Source organism: Cetorhinus maximus, chromosome 24, assembly GCF_964194155.1.
Source record: "Cetorhinus maximus chromosome 24, sCetMax3.hap1.1, whole genome shotgun sequence".
Taxonomy (NCBI): Eukaryota; Metazoa; Chordata; class Chondrichthyes; order Lamniformes; family Cetorhinidae; genus Cetorhinus; species Cetorhinus maximus.
Window position 1 is genome coordinate 46,828,625 of NC_135902.1, and position 13,264 is coordinate 46,841,888.

At 39.5% G+C, this 13,264-nt stretch overlaps 1 protein-coding gene across 3 annotated transcripts in view; it reads left to right on the forward strand.

Moving 5' to 3' along the window:
- Positions 1-13,264, forward strand: part of rptor (regulatory associated protein of MTOR, complex 1) — a 427,059-nt gene that overhangs the window by 318,572 nt on the left and 95,223 nt on the right. The gene's annotated exons all lie outside the window — the stretch shown is intronic.

Here is a 13,264-nt window from a genome sequence, read left to right on the forward strand (position 1 = left end):
AAGTTCTTCCTTGCGCAGACCCTAGATAGGAATGAATTTGGTACTCCACTTGAGAAAGTCTGATTGAGGTGAATTTTATCCATGAATTAATTCACTGCACTGGTGTTTAATTCTTCTCAGAGTAAGCTATTGCAGTAGTAAACACACTTTTTATCTGCTTGTTTCTGTCTTCTTGCTGTGTTACACCCCTTCACCCTGTAGCCTGCTTCACTATTAGATGCTATTGGTACATATTAGGATATCTGAATGATTCAATAGTCTACTTGTAATAAATGATTTGCTTTACCTGATTTCCATATATTTATGGTGTTCAAGGTCTACAGTTATGCCTGCCAAATACCCGATGCTTTAGAAACTTATTGCAATAATATAAGCCGCTGTGCTTGAGGAAAAAATTATACTGTATTTGAACTGTGACTGGACAGTCTGTACAAAGTTAAGTGATCTCAGCCAGGGTGGCAGAATGCTTGCTACAATTGACAACTGTAACCCTGGATGAAATGAGAAAAATGGCCAGCACCTGTGAGAACAGGCTCTAACTTGGCAGTAACATGAACAACTTGTGCCTTTAATGTAGCAAAGGTCAAAACCAGAAACAACCTACTAACCAAACTTGCTGGACCTACACAACACTCTGGACCTCAGCACTTGCCCTATCATACTCTGCAGCAGGGTACTGTGCACCTGTCTGACAAAGGTCACCCCTCACACACACACCCTGTTGCCGCTCAGTTGAATGCAACAATGTGCATCATAATTGGGACTCTCCACTCAACACCCCTTCCCTGTCTTCCTGTTCTTGCAAACATCACTGCACCACACAACTGCTGACTGATGAAAACCCACAAGCTGATTGAAACCGCCTGTGCTGCACCTCACTTACCACTCCATGATGACCTGTTCAATCGACCTACTGCCCGCCTTCCATCTTGGCACCCCATATGGAGCACCCTTTCCTGAGCAAGATCTACTAGCAGGCATTCTTTGGATCAAGGAATGGGAAACACAGGAAGTCACTAACAAGTTCCTTGTGACAAACCCCATCTGTCAAATGGCAGGCTTTGAACTGCCACAGTGACGGTGGCCCTTGGTAAACAGGTTCAGGACAGGCGAGGGCCCCTGTGTAGTCAACCTCCACCACTGGGGCCTCAGTACAAATTCCTCGGGCACTTGTGGAAAGACACAAACAACGCTGCAAGTTACCGAGGAGCGCCCTCTCTACAGACTTAAGTGACAGACTAATCACCTTAAACTCAGCAAATGAGGAGGCTATCGCTTGGCATTGGGGATTTGCATTCACTAAATAAATAAATATACCAAAAGGCTTCACACAAGTGCAATCACACAAAAATTGACCCAGAGTCAAGGGAAGAGATAATAGGACAGGTGACCCAAACATTTGGTCAGAGCGGTAGGGTTTAAAGGAGGAGAGAAATATAGTTAGGTGAAGAGATTTGGGGTCAGAATCGCAGAATGTGGTACCTGGATGGCTAAAGCCTCTACAGTTGAATAGCTGCTTTCTAGGCTACTACTTCGAAGACTATGCAAGGTTTTGGAATGCTTGTGAAACTGTACTCCAGCAAGGAGGCAATGAGAGGAAGGATTTCAGAGAAAATTGCTTGTAAAAGGGCGAAGAGGAACTTATCTTTGCAAAAAGGATAATTCCTCGTTCGCGCTATTTTAGTTAGGCATCAACCTTCCTTAATTTCCAGGCCTTGCGCTAACAAAAGGTGAAACCCCGGCCATGATCGAGAAGCAGCTTTAAGCTGATTTAGTGTTTAATTAGCCTAAATCCGCTTGCTGAGGCCGGATGGGAACGTGGCTTCACTCAATATGGATGCGGGATTACATACAAAATTTGAGTGTGTTAGCTGAGGCCCCTATTAAACTGATAGCAAGCACACTAGTATTACTTTATAAATAAAACTCACATTTAAATAATCACCGCTGAAGAGGCTGGTTAGTTTTAGATCTCACCATGTGATATTGCTCAGCCCCACTTCCCATTGCTGACGGTGCCTATTATCAATCTTCTGCTTGCCTGCATCCAGAAACATCTTGGCTATCTTCTGTATCCTAGGTTTTAAAAAAGGTAGGAAATAAATTGACTACCTAGTTCAAAGAACACACAATAATCAATACAGCAACTTACACTTACTGCGGAAATACACTCAAAATCATAGCATCGTACCTGAAAGTATTACGCAACATTTCTACAATACTGAGATTTTAAAAACGTTGTGTAACTCAATCAACATGAACAAGTGGCCTTGATTTTTGTACATTTGGATAATAGAGTATAACTTCCAAACACTACAAGAAACCTGGTATTTTGAATTAATACAATTGTCCACGTTTCTTCAAAATAAGTTGTTTTAAGTTTTACTAAAAGGTTTTCTTGTATGCAGCTGTGTTTACTAAAGGGCTAGGATCCTAGCCTTTTCTCCCTTGATGCTCTACGATTGATTGATGTTAGGGGCATGGTTATAGAATTTATCTACACTTAAACTATAAATTATTGCTACATTATTGTTAAATTATTGAATGTGCACGTATACTCTTAAAAGAACAGAGCATTACTGAGAATCCTGCATTATTTCTCTTGTGAAGGGATTGTCAAAACATTAGACTGCACTGTCTAAGCACTATAAATGCTATTTTAAAGAGCAATTGCATTTATATAATGCTATTTGCAACCTCAGAATATGCCAATGCACTTTAAGCCAATGAAATATGTCATTCTTGCAGGACGCCATTCAACCAATTTGTGCACAGCAAGGTCCCACAGACACCCGTAAATATTAATCAAATAATTTGTTGTAGGGATGTTGTTTGAAAGATAGATGTTGGTCAGGAAAATGAGGAGCACTCCGCTGCCATGGGATATTATACCTCCACCTGAGAGGACAAACAGAGCCTTCGTTGAACATCTCATCTGAAAGATGGCATCTCTGACAGTGCAGCATTCAATCAATACTGCATTAATGTTTCAGCTGGATTTTGTGCTCGAGTGCTGTGGCGTGGAAGTAGTGCTTCCACTGAACCAAGCCAACACCTAATGGCTAATCTTACGTTGTGTTTATACTGGGATACCAGCCCCCATTCCCACATCCGTAGAAACAGCATTGATATTGTGGGACAAATCCTACAGAACCCAGTCTACTTTTTGTTTAAAACCAATGTGTTTGCAATTGTTTTTAAGTCATAAATAGTACTCTCCCCAATTGCTGGATAAGACCTGCATAGGACCAGGATAAAAAAGCTGTTGGATGGCACTGTGCTTCAAGCTGCTTTGCATTTCTCCTGTCATTGAAAGATAGGAGTTGAGGCCCCTTATTTTGTTAGTGTGCGCTGCCTGCGGCTTGATCATTTAACAATTCATCTTTATTTACTTTCCGTTTGTCACTTCTTTTGCCTTCTGTGTAAAACTAAAGAGAGTGTTAAACTATCAGAATTCAAGTTGTTTTATGTTATGTCTTTTTGCTAAGAGAGTCTTATAGTTTTAAAAGCACAGCCACCAGATAAGTGTATAAGTTAAGAACTAATTTTAACTTAAAGACTCCAGACTACTGCTTAATGTCATTTTGAGCTAGTGGAGTTTATTTTCTCTCTCCTCTCCACCATCGCAGAAGTGGAATATACAATATCCGTAAAGGATTACTTCATTTTGCCTCACTGTTTCTTTCTGGATTTTTAAATATATTCACTTATTATAACTGCGTAAAGTGAACCACACAATGATCAGGTTTTTTAAATCAAACTTATAAGGAATTGCTATTTATTGTCATTTCTATTTTGATTTCAGCAAAATGTGATGGAAATTAGAAGGACTAGCAATGGCAGAGTATGAGGAAGCTTTATTAAAACAGATAGTCGACCTATTCATAGCATGGAATTAAAATCAAACAGAACTGTTGAGTTTAGTAGCTGATGGTGATGCCAAGCTATTGTTGAGACAATCCAGGATTGTTCTGGATGACCCAATATTTTATCTCCCTATTAGCCTACATAATGGCCAATTATTCCAATTATTTTTATTCTAAATATTAATCAAACAAAATAACTTTAAAATGTGCACAGAAGAAATCAGTTTCAGAGAAGTAAAGACTGCTTCTCAGTGGGTTGGATGCAAAGCCCTCAGCCCATTGGGAGGGGTCAGGAGAAGGCAAATGGCCAAACAGACCTTGACCCAGGTTCTAGAACCACATGATTGTGAACCACCATTGATGAACTCCACATCCTGCACCTTTAAAAGAGTGATCAGAAGAAAACTTAGGAGCTTAGAAATAGAAGCAGAAATAAATACAGCAGTAAAAATCCCTTATTAAAGTAGTAAGACAAGTCAGAAGAGGTGAAGATCATAGAGGTTACAAACAGGCCTAAAGGTGAGATTGAACACAAAAAAGCCAATATTATGAATGACTAACATCCCAAAGTATTCACAAGGGAAAAGGCATAAGTAACATTTCCTCAGCAAATAAAACCCAATTAAAAGCAATGACTTTGAAAACCCAAGGCAGACCAAAAGGGCTGTAAACAAATAAATCTCCTGGGATAGATATTTTGAACGCTGAGAAACTGAGGAGGTGATCTGTGAGGCACTGATGAATATTGTCAGCCTTGACTCAGTGATAACACACTCACCCCTGAGTCAGACATTTGTGGGTTCAAGCTCCCCTCAGAGACCTGAGAATGTAATCTATGTTGACATTTCAGTGCATTACTAAGGGCGTGTGCTGCATTGTCAGGAAAAAAATGCAAAAGCAAAGCCTCACCTGCCCCCTCAGGTGAATGTAAAAGATTCTATGGCACGATTCAAAGATGCACTGGGCGGTTATCCCACTCTCCTCTTCAACATGTATTCCTCAACTAGCATAATTAAAAACAAATTGTCTGATCGTTTATCAAATTCCTTGCTGTATCAAATTGCCTACCTTGTTTCCTAACATTATAACAGTGGCCGTGCCTAAAATGCACTTAACTGTTCGTGAAATGCTTTGCAAAGTCCTGAAGTTTATTCTTATTCAGGATTCAGTGGACAATGGGGCAATACCAGGTTGGAAACAGGCTTGCATGATACCCATAAGAGGTGCAGGCAACCACAGGTCCATGATTCCCACTACCAATCCTAGTGATAGAATGCAATTGATTATGAGGAGTAAACTTGAGGATTATCTCTTCAATAATAATCTATTAAATAAGTAGCTAATATGAACTCAAAAGAGAAGGACCCTGCCTGACTTGCCACCTCAACTTCTTTGAGAAAGTGACAGCACGAGTGGACTGTGAAAATATCAAAGACATATGGTGTGCTTAGACTTTCAACAAAGCATTTGGGGAAAGGCTATTGGTTAAACTCAAAAGCTGTGGAGATTCAGGGAATGGGGAAGAAATTGGCTGAAGTGAGCAAGTAGTCATGAGGGGAGTGGTGTGGGTGGAAAAGAAAACACTGAGTGGAGTAAACCAGTCCCACTACTGTTCCTAATTTATGTTAATGACTTGGGATTCAAAAACTTATTTGCAAAGTGGTAAAATAGTGTGGCCCAGATTTTGTCTCAGAGACTTTGGTGTGGGACTTGAACCATGACGTTCTGGCGCAAAGGCAAGAGTGCTACGACTAATCCACAGCTGACAGCACTGATCAGGACACTTGGAAACCACCCTGAAAACCTCCCTGATCTTCAAACAGTGCAAAAGGATCTTTTCTCTTTGTCAGCAGCAGTTCCACGATGGGTTTACATTAGTCCAAGTCATGGAATGATAAAGCACAGAAGTCCATTTGGCCCTCATGTCTCTGCTGGCTCGTTTGGTAGAGCAGTCTTATTAAATGCCTCATAATCCTGCCTTTTTCAAGTTTTTTTCCAAGTGTTCATCCAATTCCCTTTTGAGTATTGCTGTTGGATCTGCTTCCAGCACCCTTTCAGGTAATGCGTTCCAAATCATCACAACTTGCTGTTTAAAAGCTAAAGAACCTTTCTCATGTCACCTCTGGCTCTTCTGCCAATCATTATACCTATGTCCTATGGTTACTGGCCTTCTCCCGATGGCAATATTTTTGTTGGTGCTTTCAATTTGGTTCCACTCTTAATTAGCTATCAGTTGTTGTGACTTTTTGGTCTTTGTAAATTATTAAATGCTGATAGGTTTTAGTCATTTTTTTCCACCCTAGTCCATTTTTGCAGTGCCTGACATCAATACTTTGATTTCAAGATAGTTTATTGTCCATACCAAATTCTTGGGCAATTTCAACATTAGTGAATGGCAGTAACCAGATTCAGAAGTTGTAGTTACCACTTGGCCTTTCCTGAGACAGATATCCAGCAACATTGATTTTGCTGTCTTTCCACATTGTATAGCTTCTAAACATTTAGAATGAGATTCTTTCTAATGAATGAAATGCTAAAAAAGATTTCTCTGACTCCTGCAACTTCCTCCAGCTCTTGTCAGGAATCTGTATTACCACCTTCCATTGAACTGTTGCCAGAATTGACTATTCTCAGGTTAAAATTTTGTCAATGTAGGCCCACACATTTGTAATGTTAATTATTTGACAGCGGAGATTTTCCCAATGCAAACTCTGGAACTGTGATGAGCTGTGAGGCTTTGAATAAGTCTCTGGCCACAGGTCGTTTGGAGTGCTTTCATTGCTTCTTCCTCCATTGGCCTCAAACAAAACCTAATCATGTTATCAAGTCTTAAAAATCAATTGCAGTACCAACAGAGGTATTCGCTCTGAAAATCCTTCTGAAGAAACACTTCAACTTAGTTGTTGAGGGGTCTCAAATCCTATATTGCTATACCAGTGCAACCCATCTGGCCCTTAAAGGGGAAATAAAGCATAACATAAGAACTAGGAGCAGGAGTAGGCAATTCAGCCCCTCTAGCCTGCCCTGCCATTCAATACAATCATGGCTGAATCTCATTTTGGCCTCAACTCCATATTCCTGCCCTCTCCCCATAACCTTTCAACCCGTTACAAATTAAAATTCTGTCTATCTTCTCAAATTTATTCAGCGTCCCAGCATCCACTGCACTCTGAGGTAGTGAATTCCACAGATTCACGACCCTTTGAGAAAAGTAATTCCTCCTTATCTCTGATTTAAATCTACCACCCCTTAGCCTAAAACTATGGCCTCTTGTTCTAGAATGCCCCACAAGGGGAAACATCTGCCCCATTTCTACTTTGTCTATCCCCTTTAGCATCTTATATACCTCAATTAGATCTCTTTCCATCCTTCTAAACTCTAGCGAGTATAGGCCTAAATTGCTCAATCTCTCCTCGTGAGATAAGCCCCGCATCTCTGGAATCAATCTAGTGAACCTCCTCTGAACTGCCTCCAGTGCAACTACATCTTTCCTCAAGTAAGGGAACCAAAACTGTGCACAGTACTCCAGGTGTGGTCTCACCAATGCCTTGTACAGTTGCAACAACACTGCCCTATTTTTATACTCTATTCCATTAGCAATAAATGCCAAAATTCCATTTGCCTTCCTTATTAAATGTCTGCAGTCAGCTTCACTTGAAGCAGCCTCATATCAAAGGATCCTGCTCTCATGCCCACATGTCTCTGCTTGGCCTGCTGCAATATCCCAGTGAGGCCCAAAGCAAACTGGAGGAACAGCACCTCATCTTCCGATTAGGCAATTTATAGCCTTCCTGACCTAACATTGAGTTCAACAACTTCAGACCATGAACTCTCTATCCTCACCCTTTTTAACCCCCTTTTTTCTAAATTCGTTTTTATTTTTATCCACTTATTTTTATCTTCATTTTTATTCATTTATCCATGGTTTTATCCCCATTTTATCCCTTCTATCCCATTTTCTATCCTTTTTTCTTTGCTTCAGGCTGCATTGAACTATATGCAGTGCCCTTAGAATTGAAAAACAGGTGTGGGACATATAGACACAAATTCGTTATGTTGGAGATGAAAGGTTTGGTGAAAACCTACATTCTCTGCCATAAGAATGTAAAGTTTATAAGGGCATAACATTTAAAAAAAAAATGTCCTTTGTGTCTAGATTATGTAAACATTACGCTCAACAGAAACACTTCATTTTTACATTATGTAAGTGTTCTAAATATTCAGTTGCTACTCCATGGGAACTCTTTTAAAAAAAAAAATGCATAATTCATCATTTTGACAATCTTTCACATTTAACAAGCCAGTCCTCATAAATGTGATGTTTTGCTAAATATTCATATGCAGGGCAGTAGCTGCTTTCTACCTACTCAATGCAATGATGAATCTAATTGTTTTTCCCTCTGAAGAAAGTTGGTATGTTATAGCGTATATATAAATAAAATATATATAATTGATTGGCAGCTGGTTGATATTTCAAAAATTCTGCTGTGATCAGCATTACACTGTTCTAATTGATTTCTGTGGCATTGCGGTGATAATAGTTAACTGCTATTGATTTCTCAGCCACCTTGCAATATGCCAAAAACTAGTGCGTTCTGCAGATTAGACTTTGTCAGAAGTTGCAGGATCCAAATTAAAGCCATGTAAACGGGTATGGTCAATTGTGCTCTTCAAATGTCTCAGCAGAGACCACAGATAGAAAGTCAGGTCACCAGGTCAAGCTCTCTTTCAGCATTACCAATCCTGGCACGGCAACATTGGTGTTTTGCAGCTAGGGGTACAACAGCCCTAGGGCGGAACAAAGCAAGGTATATGTCCTAAATTGATGCAAGATTGCTCTGTTTTTGAGCTGTTTACATTCCAGATGAATTTTTGTACCAGCAAGTGTCCAGACGCTGAGATTAAGTCAGCCTGTTCACAACCTTGGTGTCACATTTGACCCCGAGATGAGCTTCCAATCCCATATTTATGCCAACAGTAATACCGCCCGTTTTAGTCTCCTCAACATCACCCGATTTCGCCCCGGCCTCAGCTCATCTGCTGCTCAATCCATCATTCGTGCCTTCGTTACCTCGACACTTGACTATTTTAACACACTCCTGACTCATCTCCCACATTATACCCTCTGTAAACTTTAGGTCACCCAAAACCCTGCTGCCCGTATCTTAACTCGCACCAAGTTCAGTTCTCCTATCATTTTTGCGTTTGCTGACCCACATTGCCTCTTGATCAGGCAACATCTTAATTGTAAAATTCTCATCCTTGTTTTCAGATCCCTCCATGGCCTCGCCACTCCCTATCTCCGTAATGTACTCCAACCCCACAAGTCTCCGAGATATCTGTGCCGTTCTAATTTTGGCCTATTGTACATCCCCAATTTTAACCGTGCCTTCAATTACCTAATCCCCAAACTCTGGAATACCCTCCCTAGACCTCTCCCCCCTCTCTACCTTGCATTCCTCCTTTAAGACACTCCTTTAAAATCTACCTTTTTGACCAAGCTTTTGGCCACCTGCTAATATCACCTTTTGTTGTTATACTTTGTTTTATAATGCTCCTGGGACGAATCTTATTCCCTTATTACGTTAAAGGCGCTATACGCATGTAAGTTATTGTTGAATGTGACATTTGGAGCACATGTTGAAGGCTTGGAGAAATTTCAAGTCTGTTTTCGAGTGTTAGAACTCTGAACTCTTGGTGACTTCACAATTGATTTGCAATAATATTCAGATGCAATGCTTGTTTTGGAAGCATTAAAATCGATGTTCAGACAATTCAACCCACTCTTAGGAACCTTATGCAATATAGCACTATTGTCAAAGGTCAATTGTTGTCTGTTGTTCTGAGCTATTAAATCAGCCTTAGCATATGCAGCATCAGCAAACCTCATCCAAAAGAGCAATTGGCCCTCTGTTTCTGGGCTGAGGGAAAAAATAATCCATGAATTCCATTCCTGATGGTTATCTGACCACTTCCAAAAGTGAATATGTTTTGATGCCTTTTCAGGATCAGATCAGATAGTATTATGATTAGTTTGTCAAGTCTCACATATGAAGCATGATTCTATTTTAGGCTGAGTGCGCTATTAAGTTTTAAACACTTACATTTGATGTACTGGGTTTAATTCTGGTAACCGTACTTAGAGCCAGGATGTCCAGGTTTTCGAGGCTGCGCAATTAAGAGTGAACAAACTGATGTTGGTTTTGAGAGGTGTGAGCTAAAAGGAGAGTCTGAAGAATCTGTCATTGTTTCCTATGAACAAGATGACCCGGGACAGATATTTTTCAAATAATTAAAATCCTTAAAAGATTAGCTATATTGAACCCTGATCACATGCCCTGTTAGTGCGCTTAGTTCAAACTGTTCTTGTAAACCTTTTGAGATATTTTTTCCTCAGGAATCTGGTATGGAAATTTTGCAGTTCTTTTGGAGTAAAGTGATTTATGTTAGATTACACAGACAACTTAATCGTGAAGGAATGAGTGAGTTTGTCCACCCATTGAGAGTGTTAGCCACACTATTATGATTCATTTCATGCTGATCACTTTGTCTCTTCAAGTTATTCCAGGTTAGATTGAATATGTTCTGTTGTGATTTTTGCCCCTCCCTCTCTTTCTTATCTAGCTTTTTTTGAAGTCTATTCTCCTATCTGTAAATGTTATGTTACCTCATATACCTTATAATGATGGAGGCACATCCAAGGCTTATAAAGCTCCAAAGGGTTGCCTTGTGCTCACCACTCTGATCAAATATTTCCTATTACAAACTGTCACTTTGATGTCGGCAGCTAACATACTGTCTTCAGAAGCTTTTGTTGGCCTAACATTGGTAAGCACTCTTCAGCAGCGGGCCAAGGCTTTGCAGTTGCTTATTAAAGATGGATTACAGTGATAAGTCTATAAAGTATCACACCTTAGTTAATTGGGAAGATGTGCTTAAGTTGCAGACACTTTTATTTTGTCCCTACAATTACAAATTGTAACGAACCAGAACTTGGAGTTTTTCTTTATTCAACATGTGCAATTATGTACACATTTAAGTTTCTTCTCAAAACTTACCTTTTGTGAAGAAAATGTAATTATTTACGTTTTGTCAAATAGCTACGACAGACACTAACTTGGCTGTCTTCCTAGAAGCCTGACATTCTCACATCCACAGGCTTAAATTTGATTGCATGCGCTAGAATGTTTATTTTAAATAATTGCAAAATCTCTGATTTCCCCACGCACAGAAAATTCTGACAATGGAACCATTCAACAAGATCATGTATCCACAGAGTTGTTGTTTAACGTGATTTCATTACATATGGCCATCTCCTAGCTGAACTCTGAGATTGTTGATTAAATTGCCTCTTAGACTGGGTATGTTTGATCTTCCTGGAAATGGACATAGAACAAGCTTGATCCATGATTTAACCTGATCTTTAGACCATGGAAACTCCCACTTTGCTGTCTCCATAACATGCTGCCTTTCTCTTGTATTATTTGTACGTAAACATTTTGTATTTTGTAAAGAAAACATCTGAACTATAAAAATACTTTCATAGTTGTTCATTAGTACAGAACTTGAGTATTGCTGAAAAAAAGATTTTTTTTTGTCTAAGCTTTTTGTCTCACGCTCATCAGGGCAATTTGCAAGAATGACAAATGTAAAGGGAAAAACAATTTATACTATATGAGAAGAGAATGCTGATTGGTTGGCAAGTGGACTCTGGTAGAGACATTGCCATGGAGAAAGGCATTAACTGGTGCTTTCTATATGGCAACACTTCTATCAATCAGAGTCTACTTGCCAACCAATCAGCACTCTCTTCTCATATAGTATAAATTGTTGTTCCCTTTATATTCGTTATTCTTGTGAATTGCCCTGATGAGTGCAATACAAAAAACTTTGACAAAAATGCCTTTTTTTCAGCAATACCCAAAAAAATGTTTGAAGTATTTTACGGAAACTGTCCTTGCCTCCACTTTTGGTTATATTACATTGAGTTTTTAATGAAAGAGGCCAGTGTTTTGGTTTAGCATAACATAGAATTGTAAAATCACAATATAGTAGGCAGCCATTTGACCCATCGTGTTTGTAGCGGCCCTTTGAATTAGTTCTTCTTTCCCTTGCATGTTTTTAATTTATTAAATATATACCCAATTCCCTTTTTAAAGCCATTATTGAATCTGTTTTCAGGCAGTGTATTCCAGTTCATAACGTGCTCTGTTTTTAAATTAAAAATATCTCCTGTTTGGTGCTTTTGCCAATTATCTTACAACCTGCCCTCTGGTTACCAACCAACCTGTTAGTGGAAACGTTTCTCCCATTCCCTCTATCAACACTTCATAATTTTGAATACCTCTATTAAATCTCCCCTTAACCTCCTCTGCTGTTAGGAGAACAATCCCAGTTTACCCAGTCTCTCCACAGAGCTGAAGTCCCTCATCACTGGCATTCTGGGAAATCTCCTCTGCACCCCATCCAAAGCCTTGACATCCTTCCTAAATTGTGATGCACAAGATTGGACAACACTATTCTAGCTAAGGCCGAACAAGTGATTTATAGAGGTTTAGCATTACTTCCTTGATTCATATTTATAAAACCAAGGATCCCATGTGCTTTTTGAACAACTTGGTCAACCCTGACCTGCCACCTTCAAAGATTTGTGTACATTCACTCCCATTAAAATTGTGCCATTAGTTTATATCCCCTTTTCTTACTCTCTCTCAAAATTCGTCAGTTCACACTTCTCTGCATTAAATTCCATCTGCCATTTGTCTACACATTTCCCCAACCTATCTATGCTCTCCTGAAGCCTGCTTCGACCCTCCCCGCTGTTCACTATTGCAAACTTTGGAATTGTGCCCCCTGTACCAAAGTTCAGGCCATTGATATATATCCAAAAGAGCTGTGGCCTGAATGCAGACCCCTCAGGGATAACACTGTGTGTTTCTTTCCATTCTGAAAAGCAACCATTCACCCAGACTCTCTGCTTGCTATTTCTTAGCCAATTTTGTATCTTTGCTGCTACTGCCCCTTTAATTGCATGGGCTTCATCCCTGCAGTTATTACACACAACACATTTTGTGATTTGCTGCTCAAATGCTACAATTTTGCTTAACATGTTCCAGAGGCAGTGAAAATCTCTCAGCAATATGATGCACCAAATCACCTTTCCTGCAAATAGTGCTGTCTGGCATTAATTTTTGGTAATTTTGGTCTTAAACAGGTGACAAACTCATTTTCAGTTGAATTTTATTACCAGTTCCTAAACGGTTGTTTATTGATGTGTAATTTTGATCTTTTCTATTTTATCCGCTTTTAGCTGCTGAGTTCTTTACTGCACAAGTATGATTACAGCTTCATTATCAGTTGTTTACCTGCTGAATTATTTATGTATATCCTCCAGCATC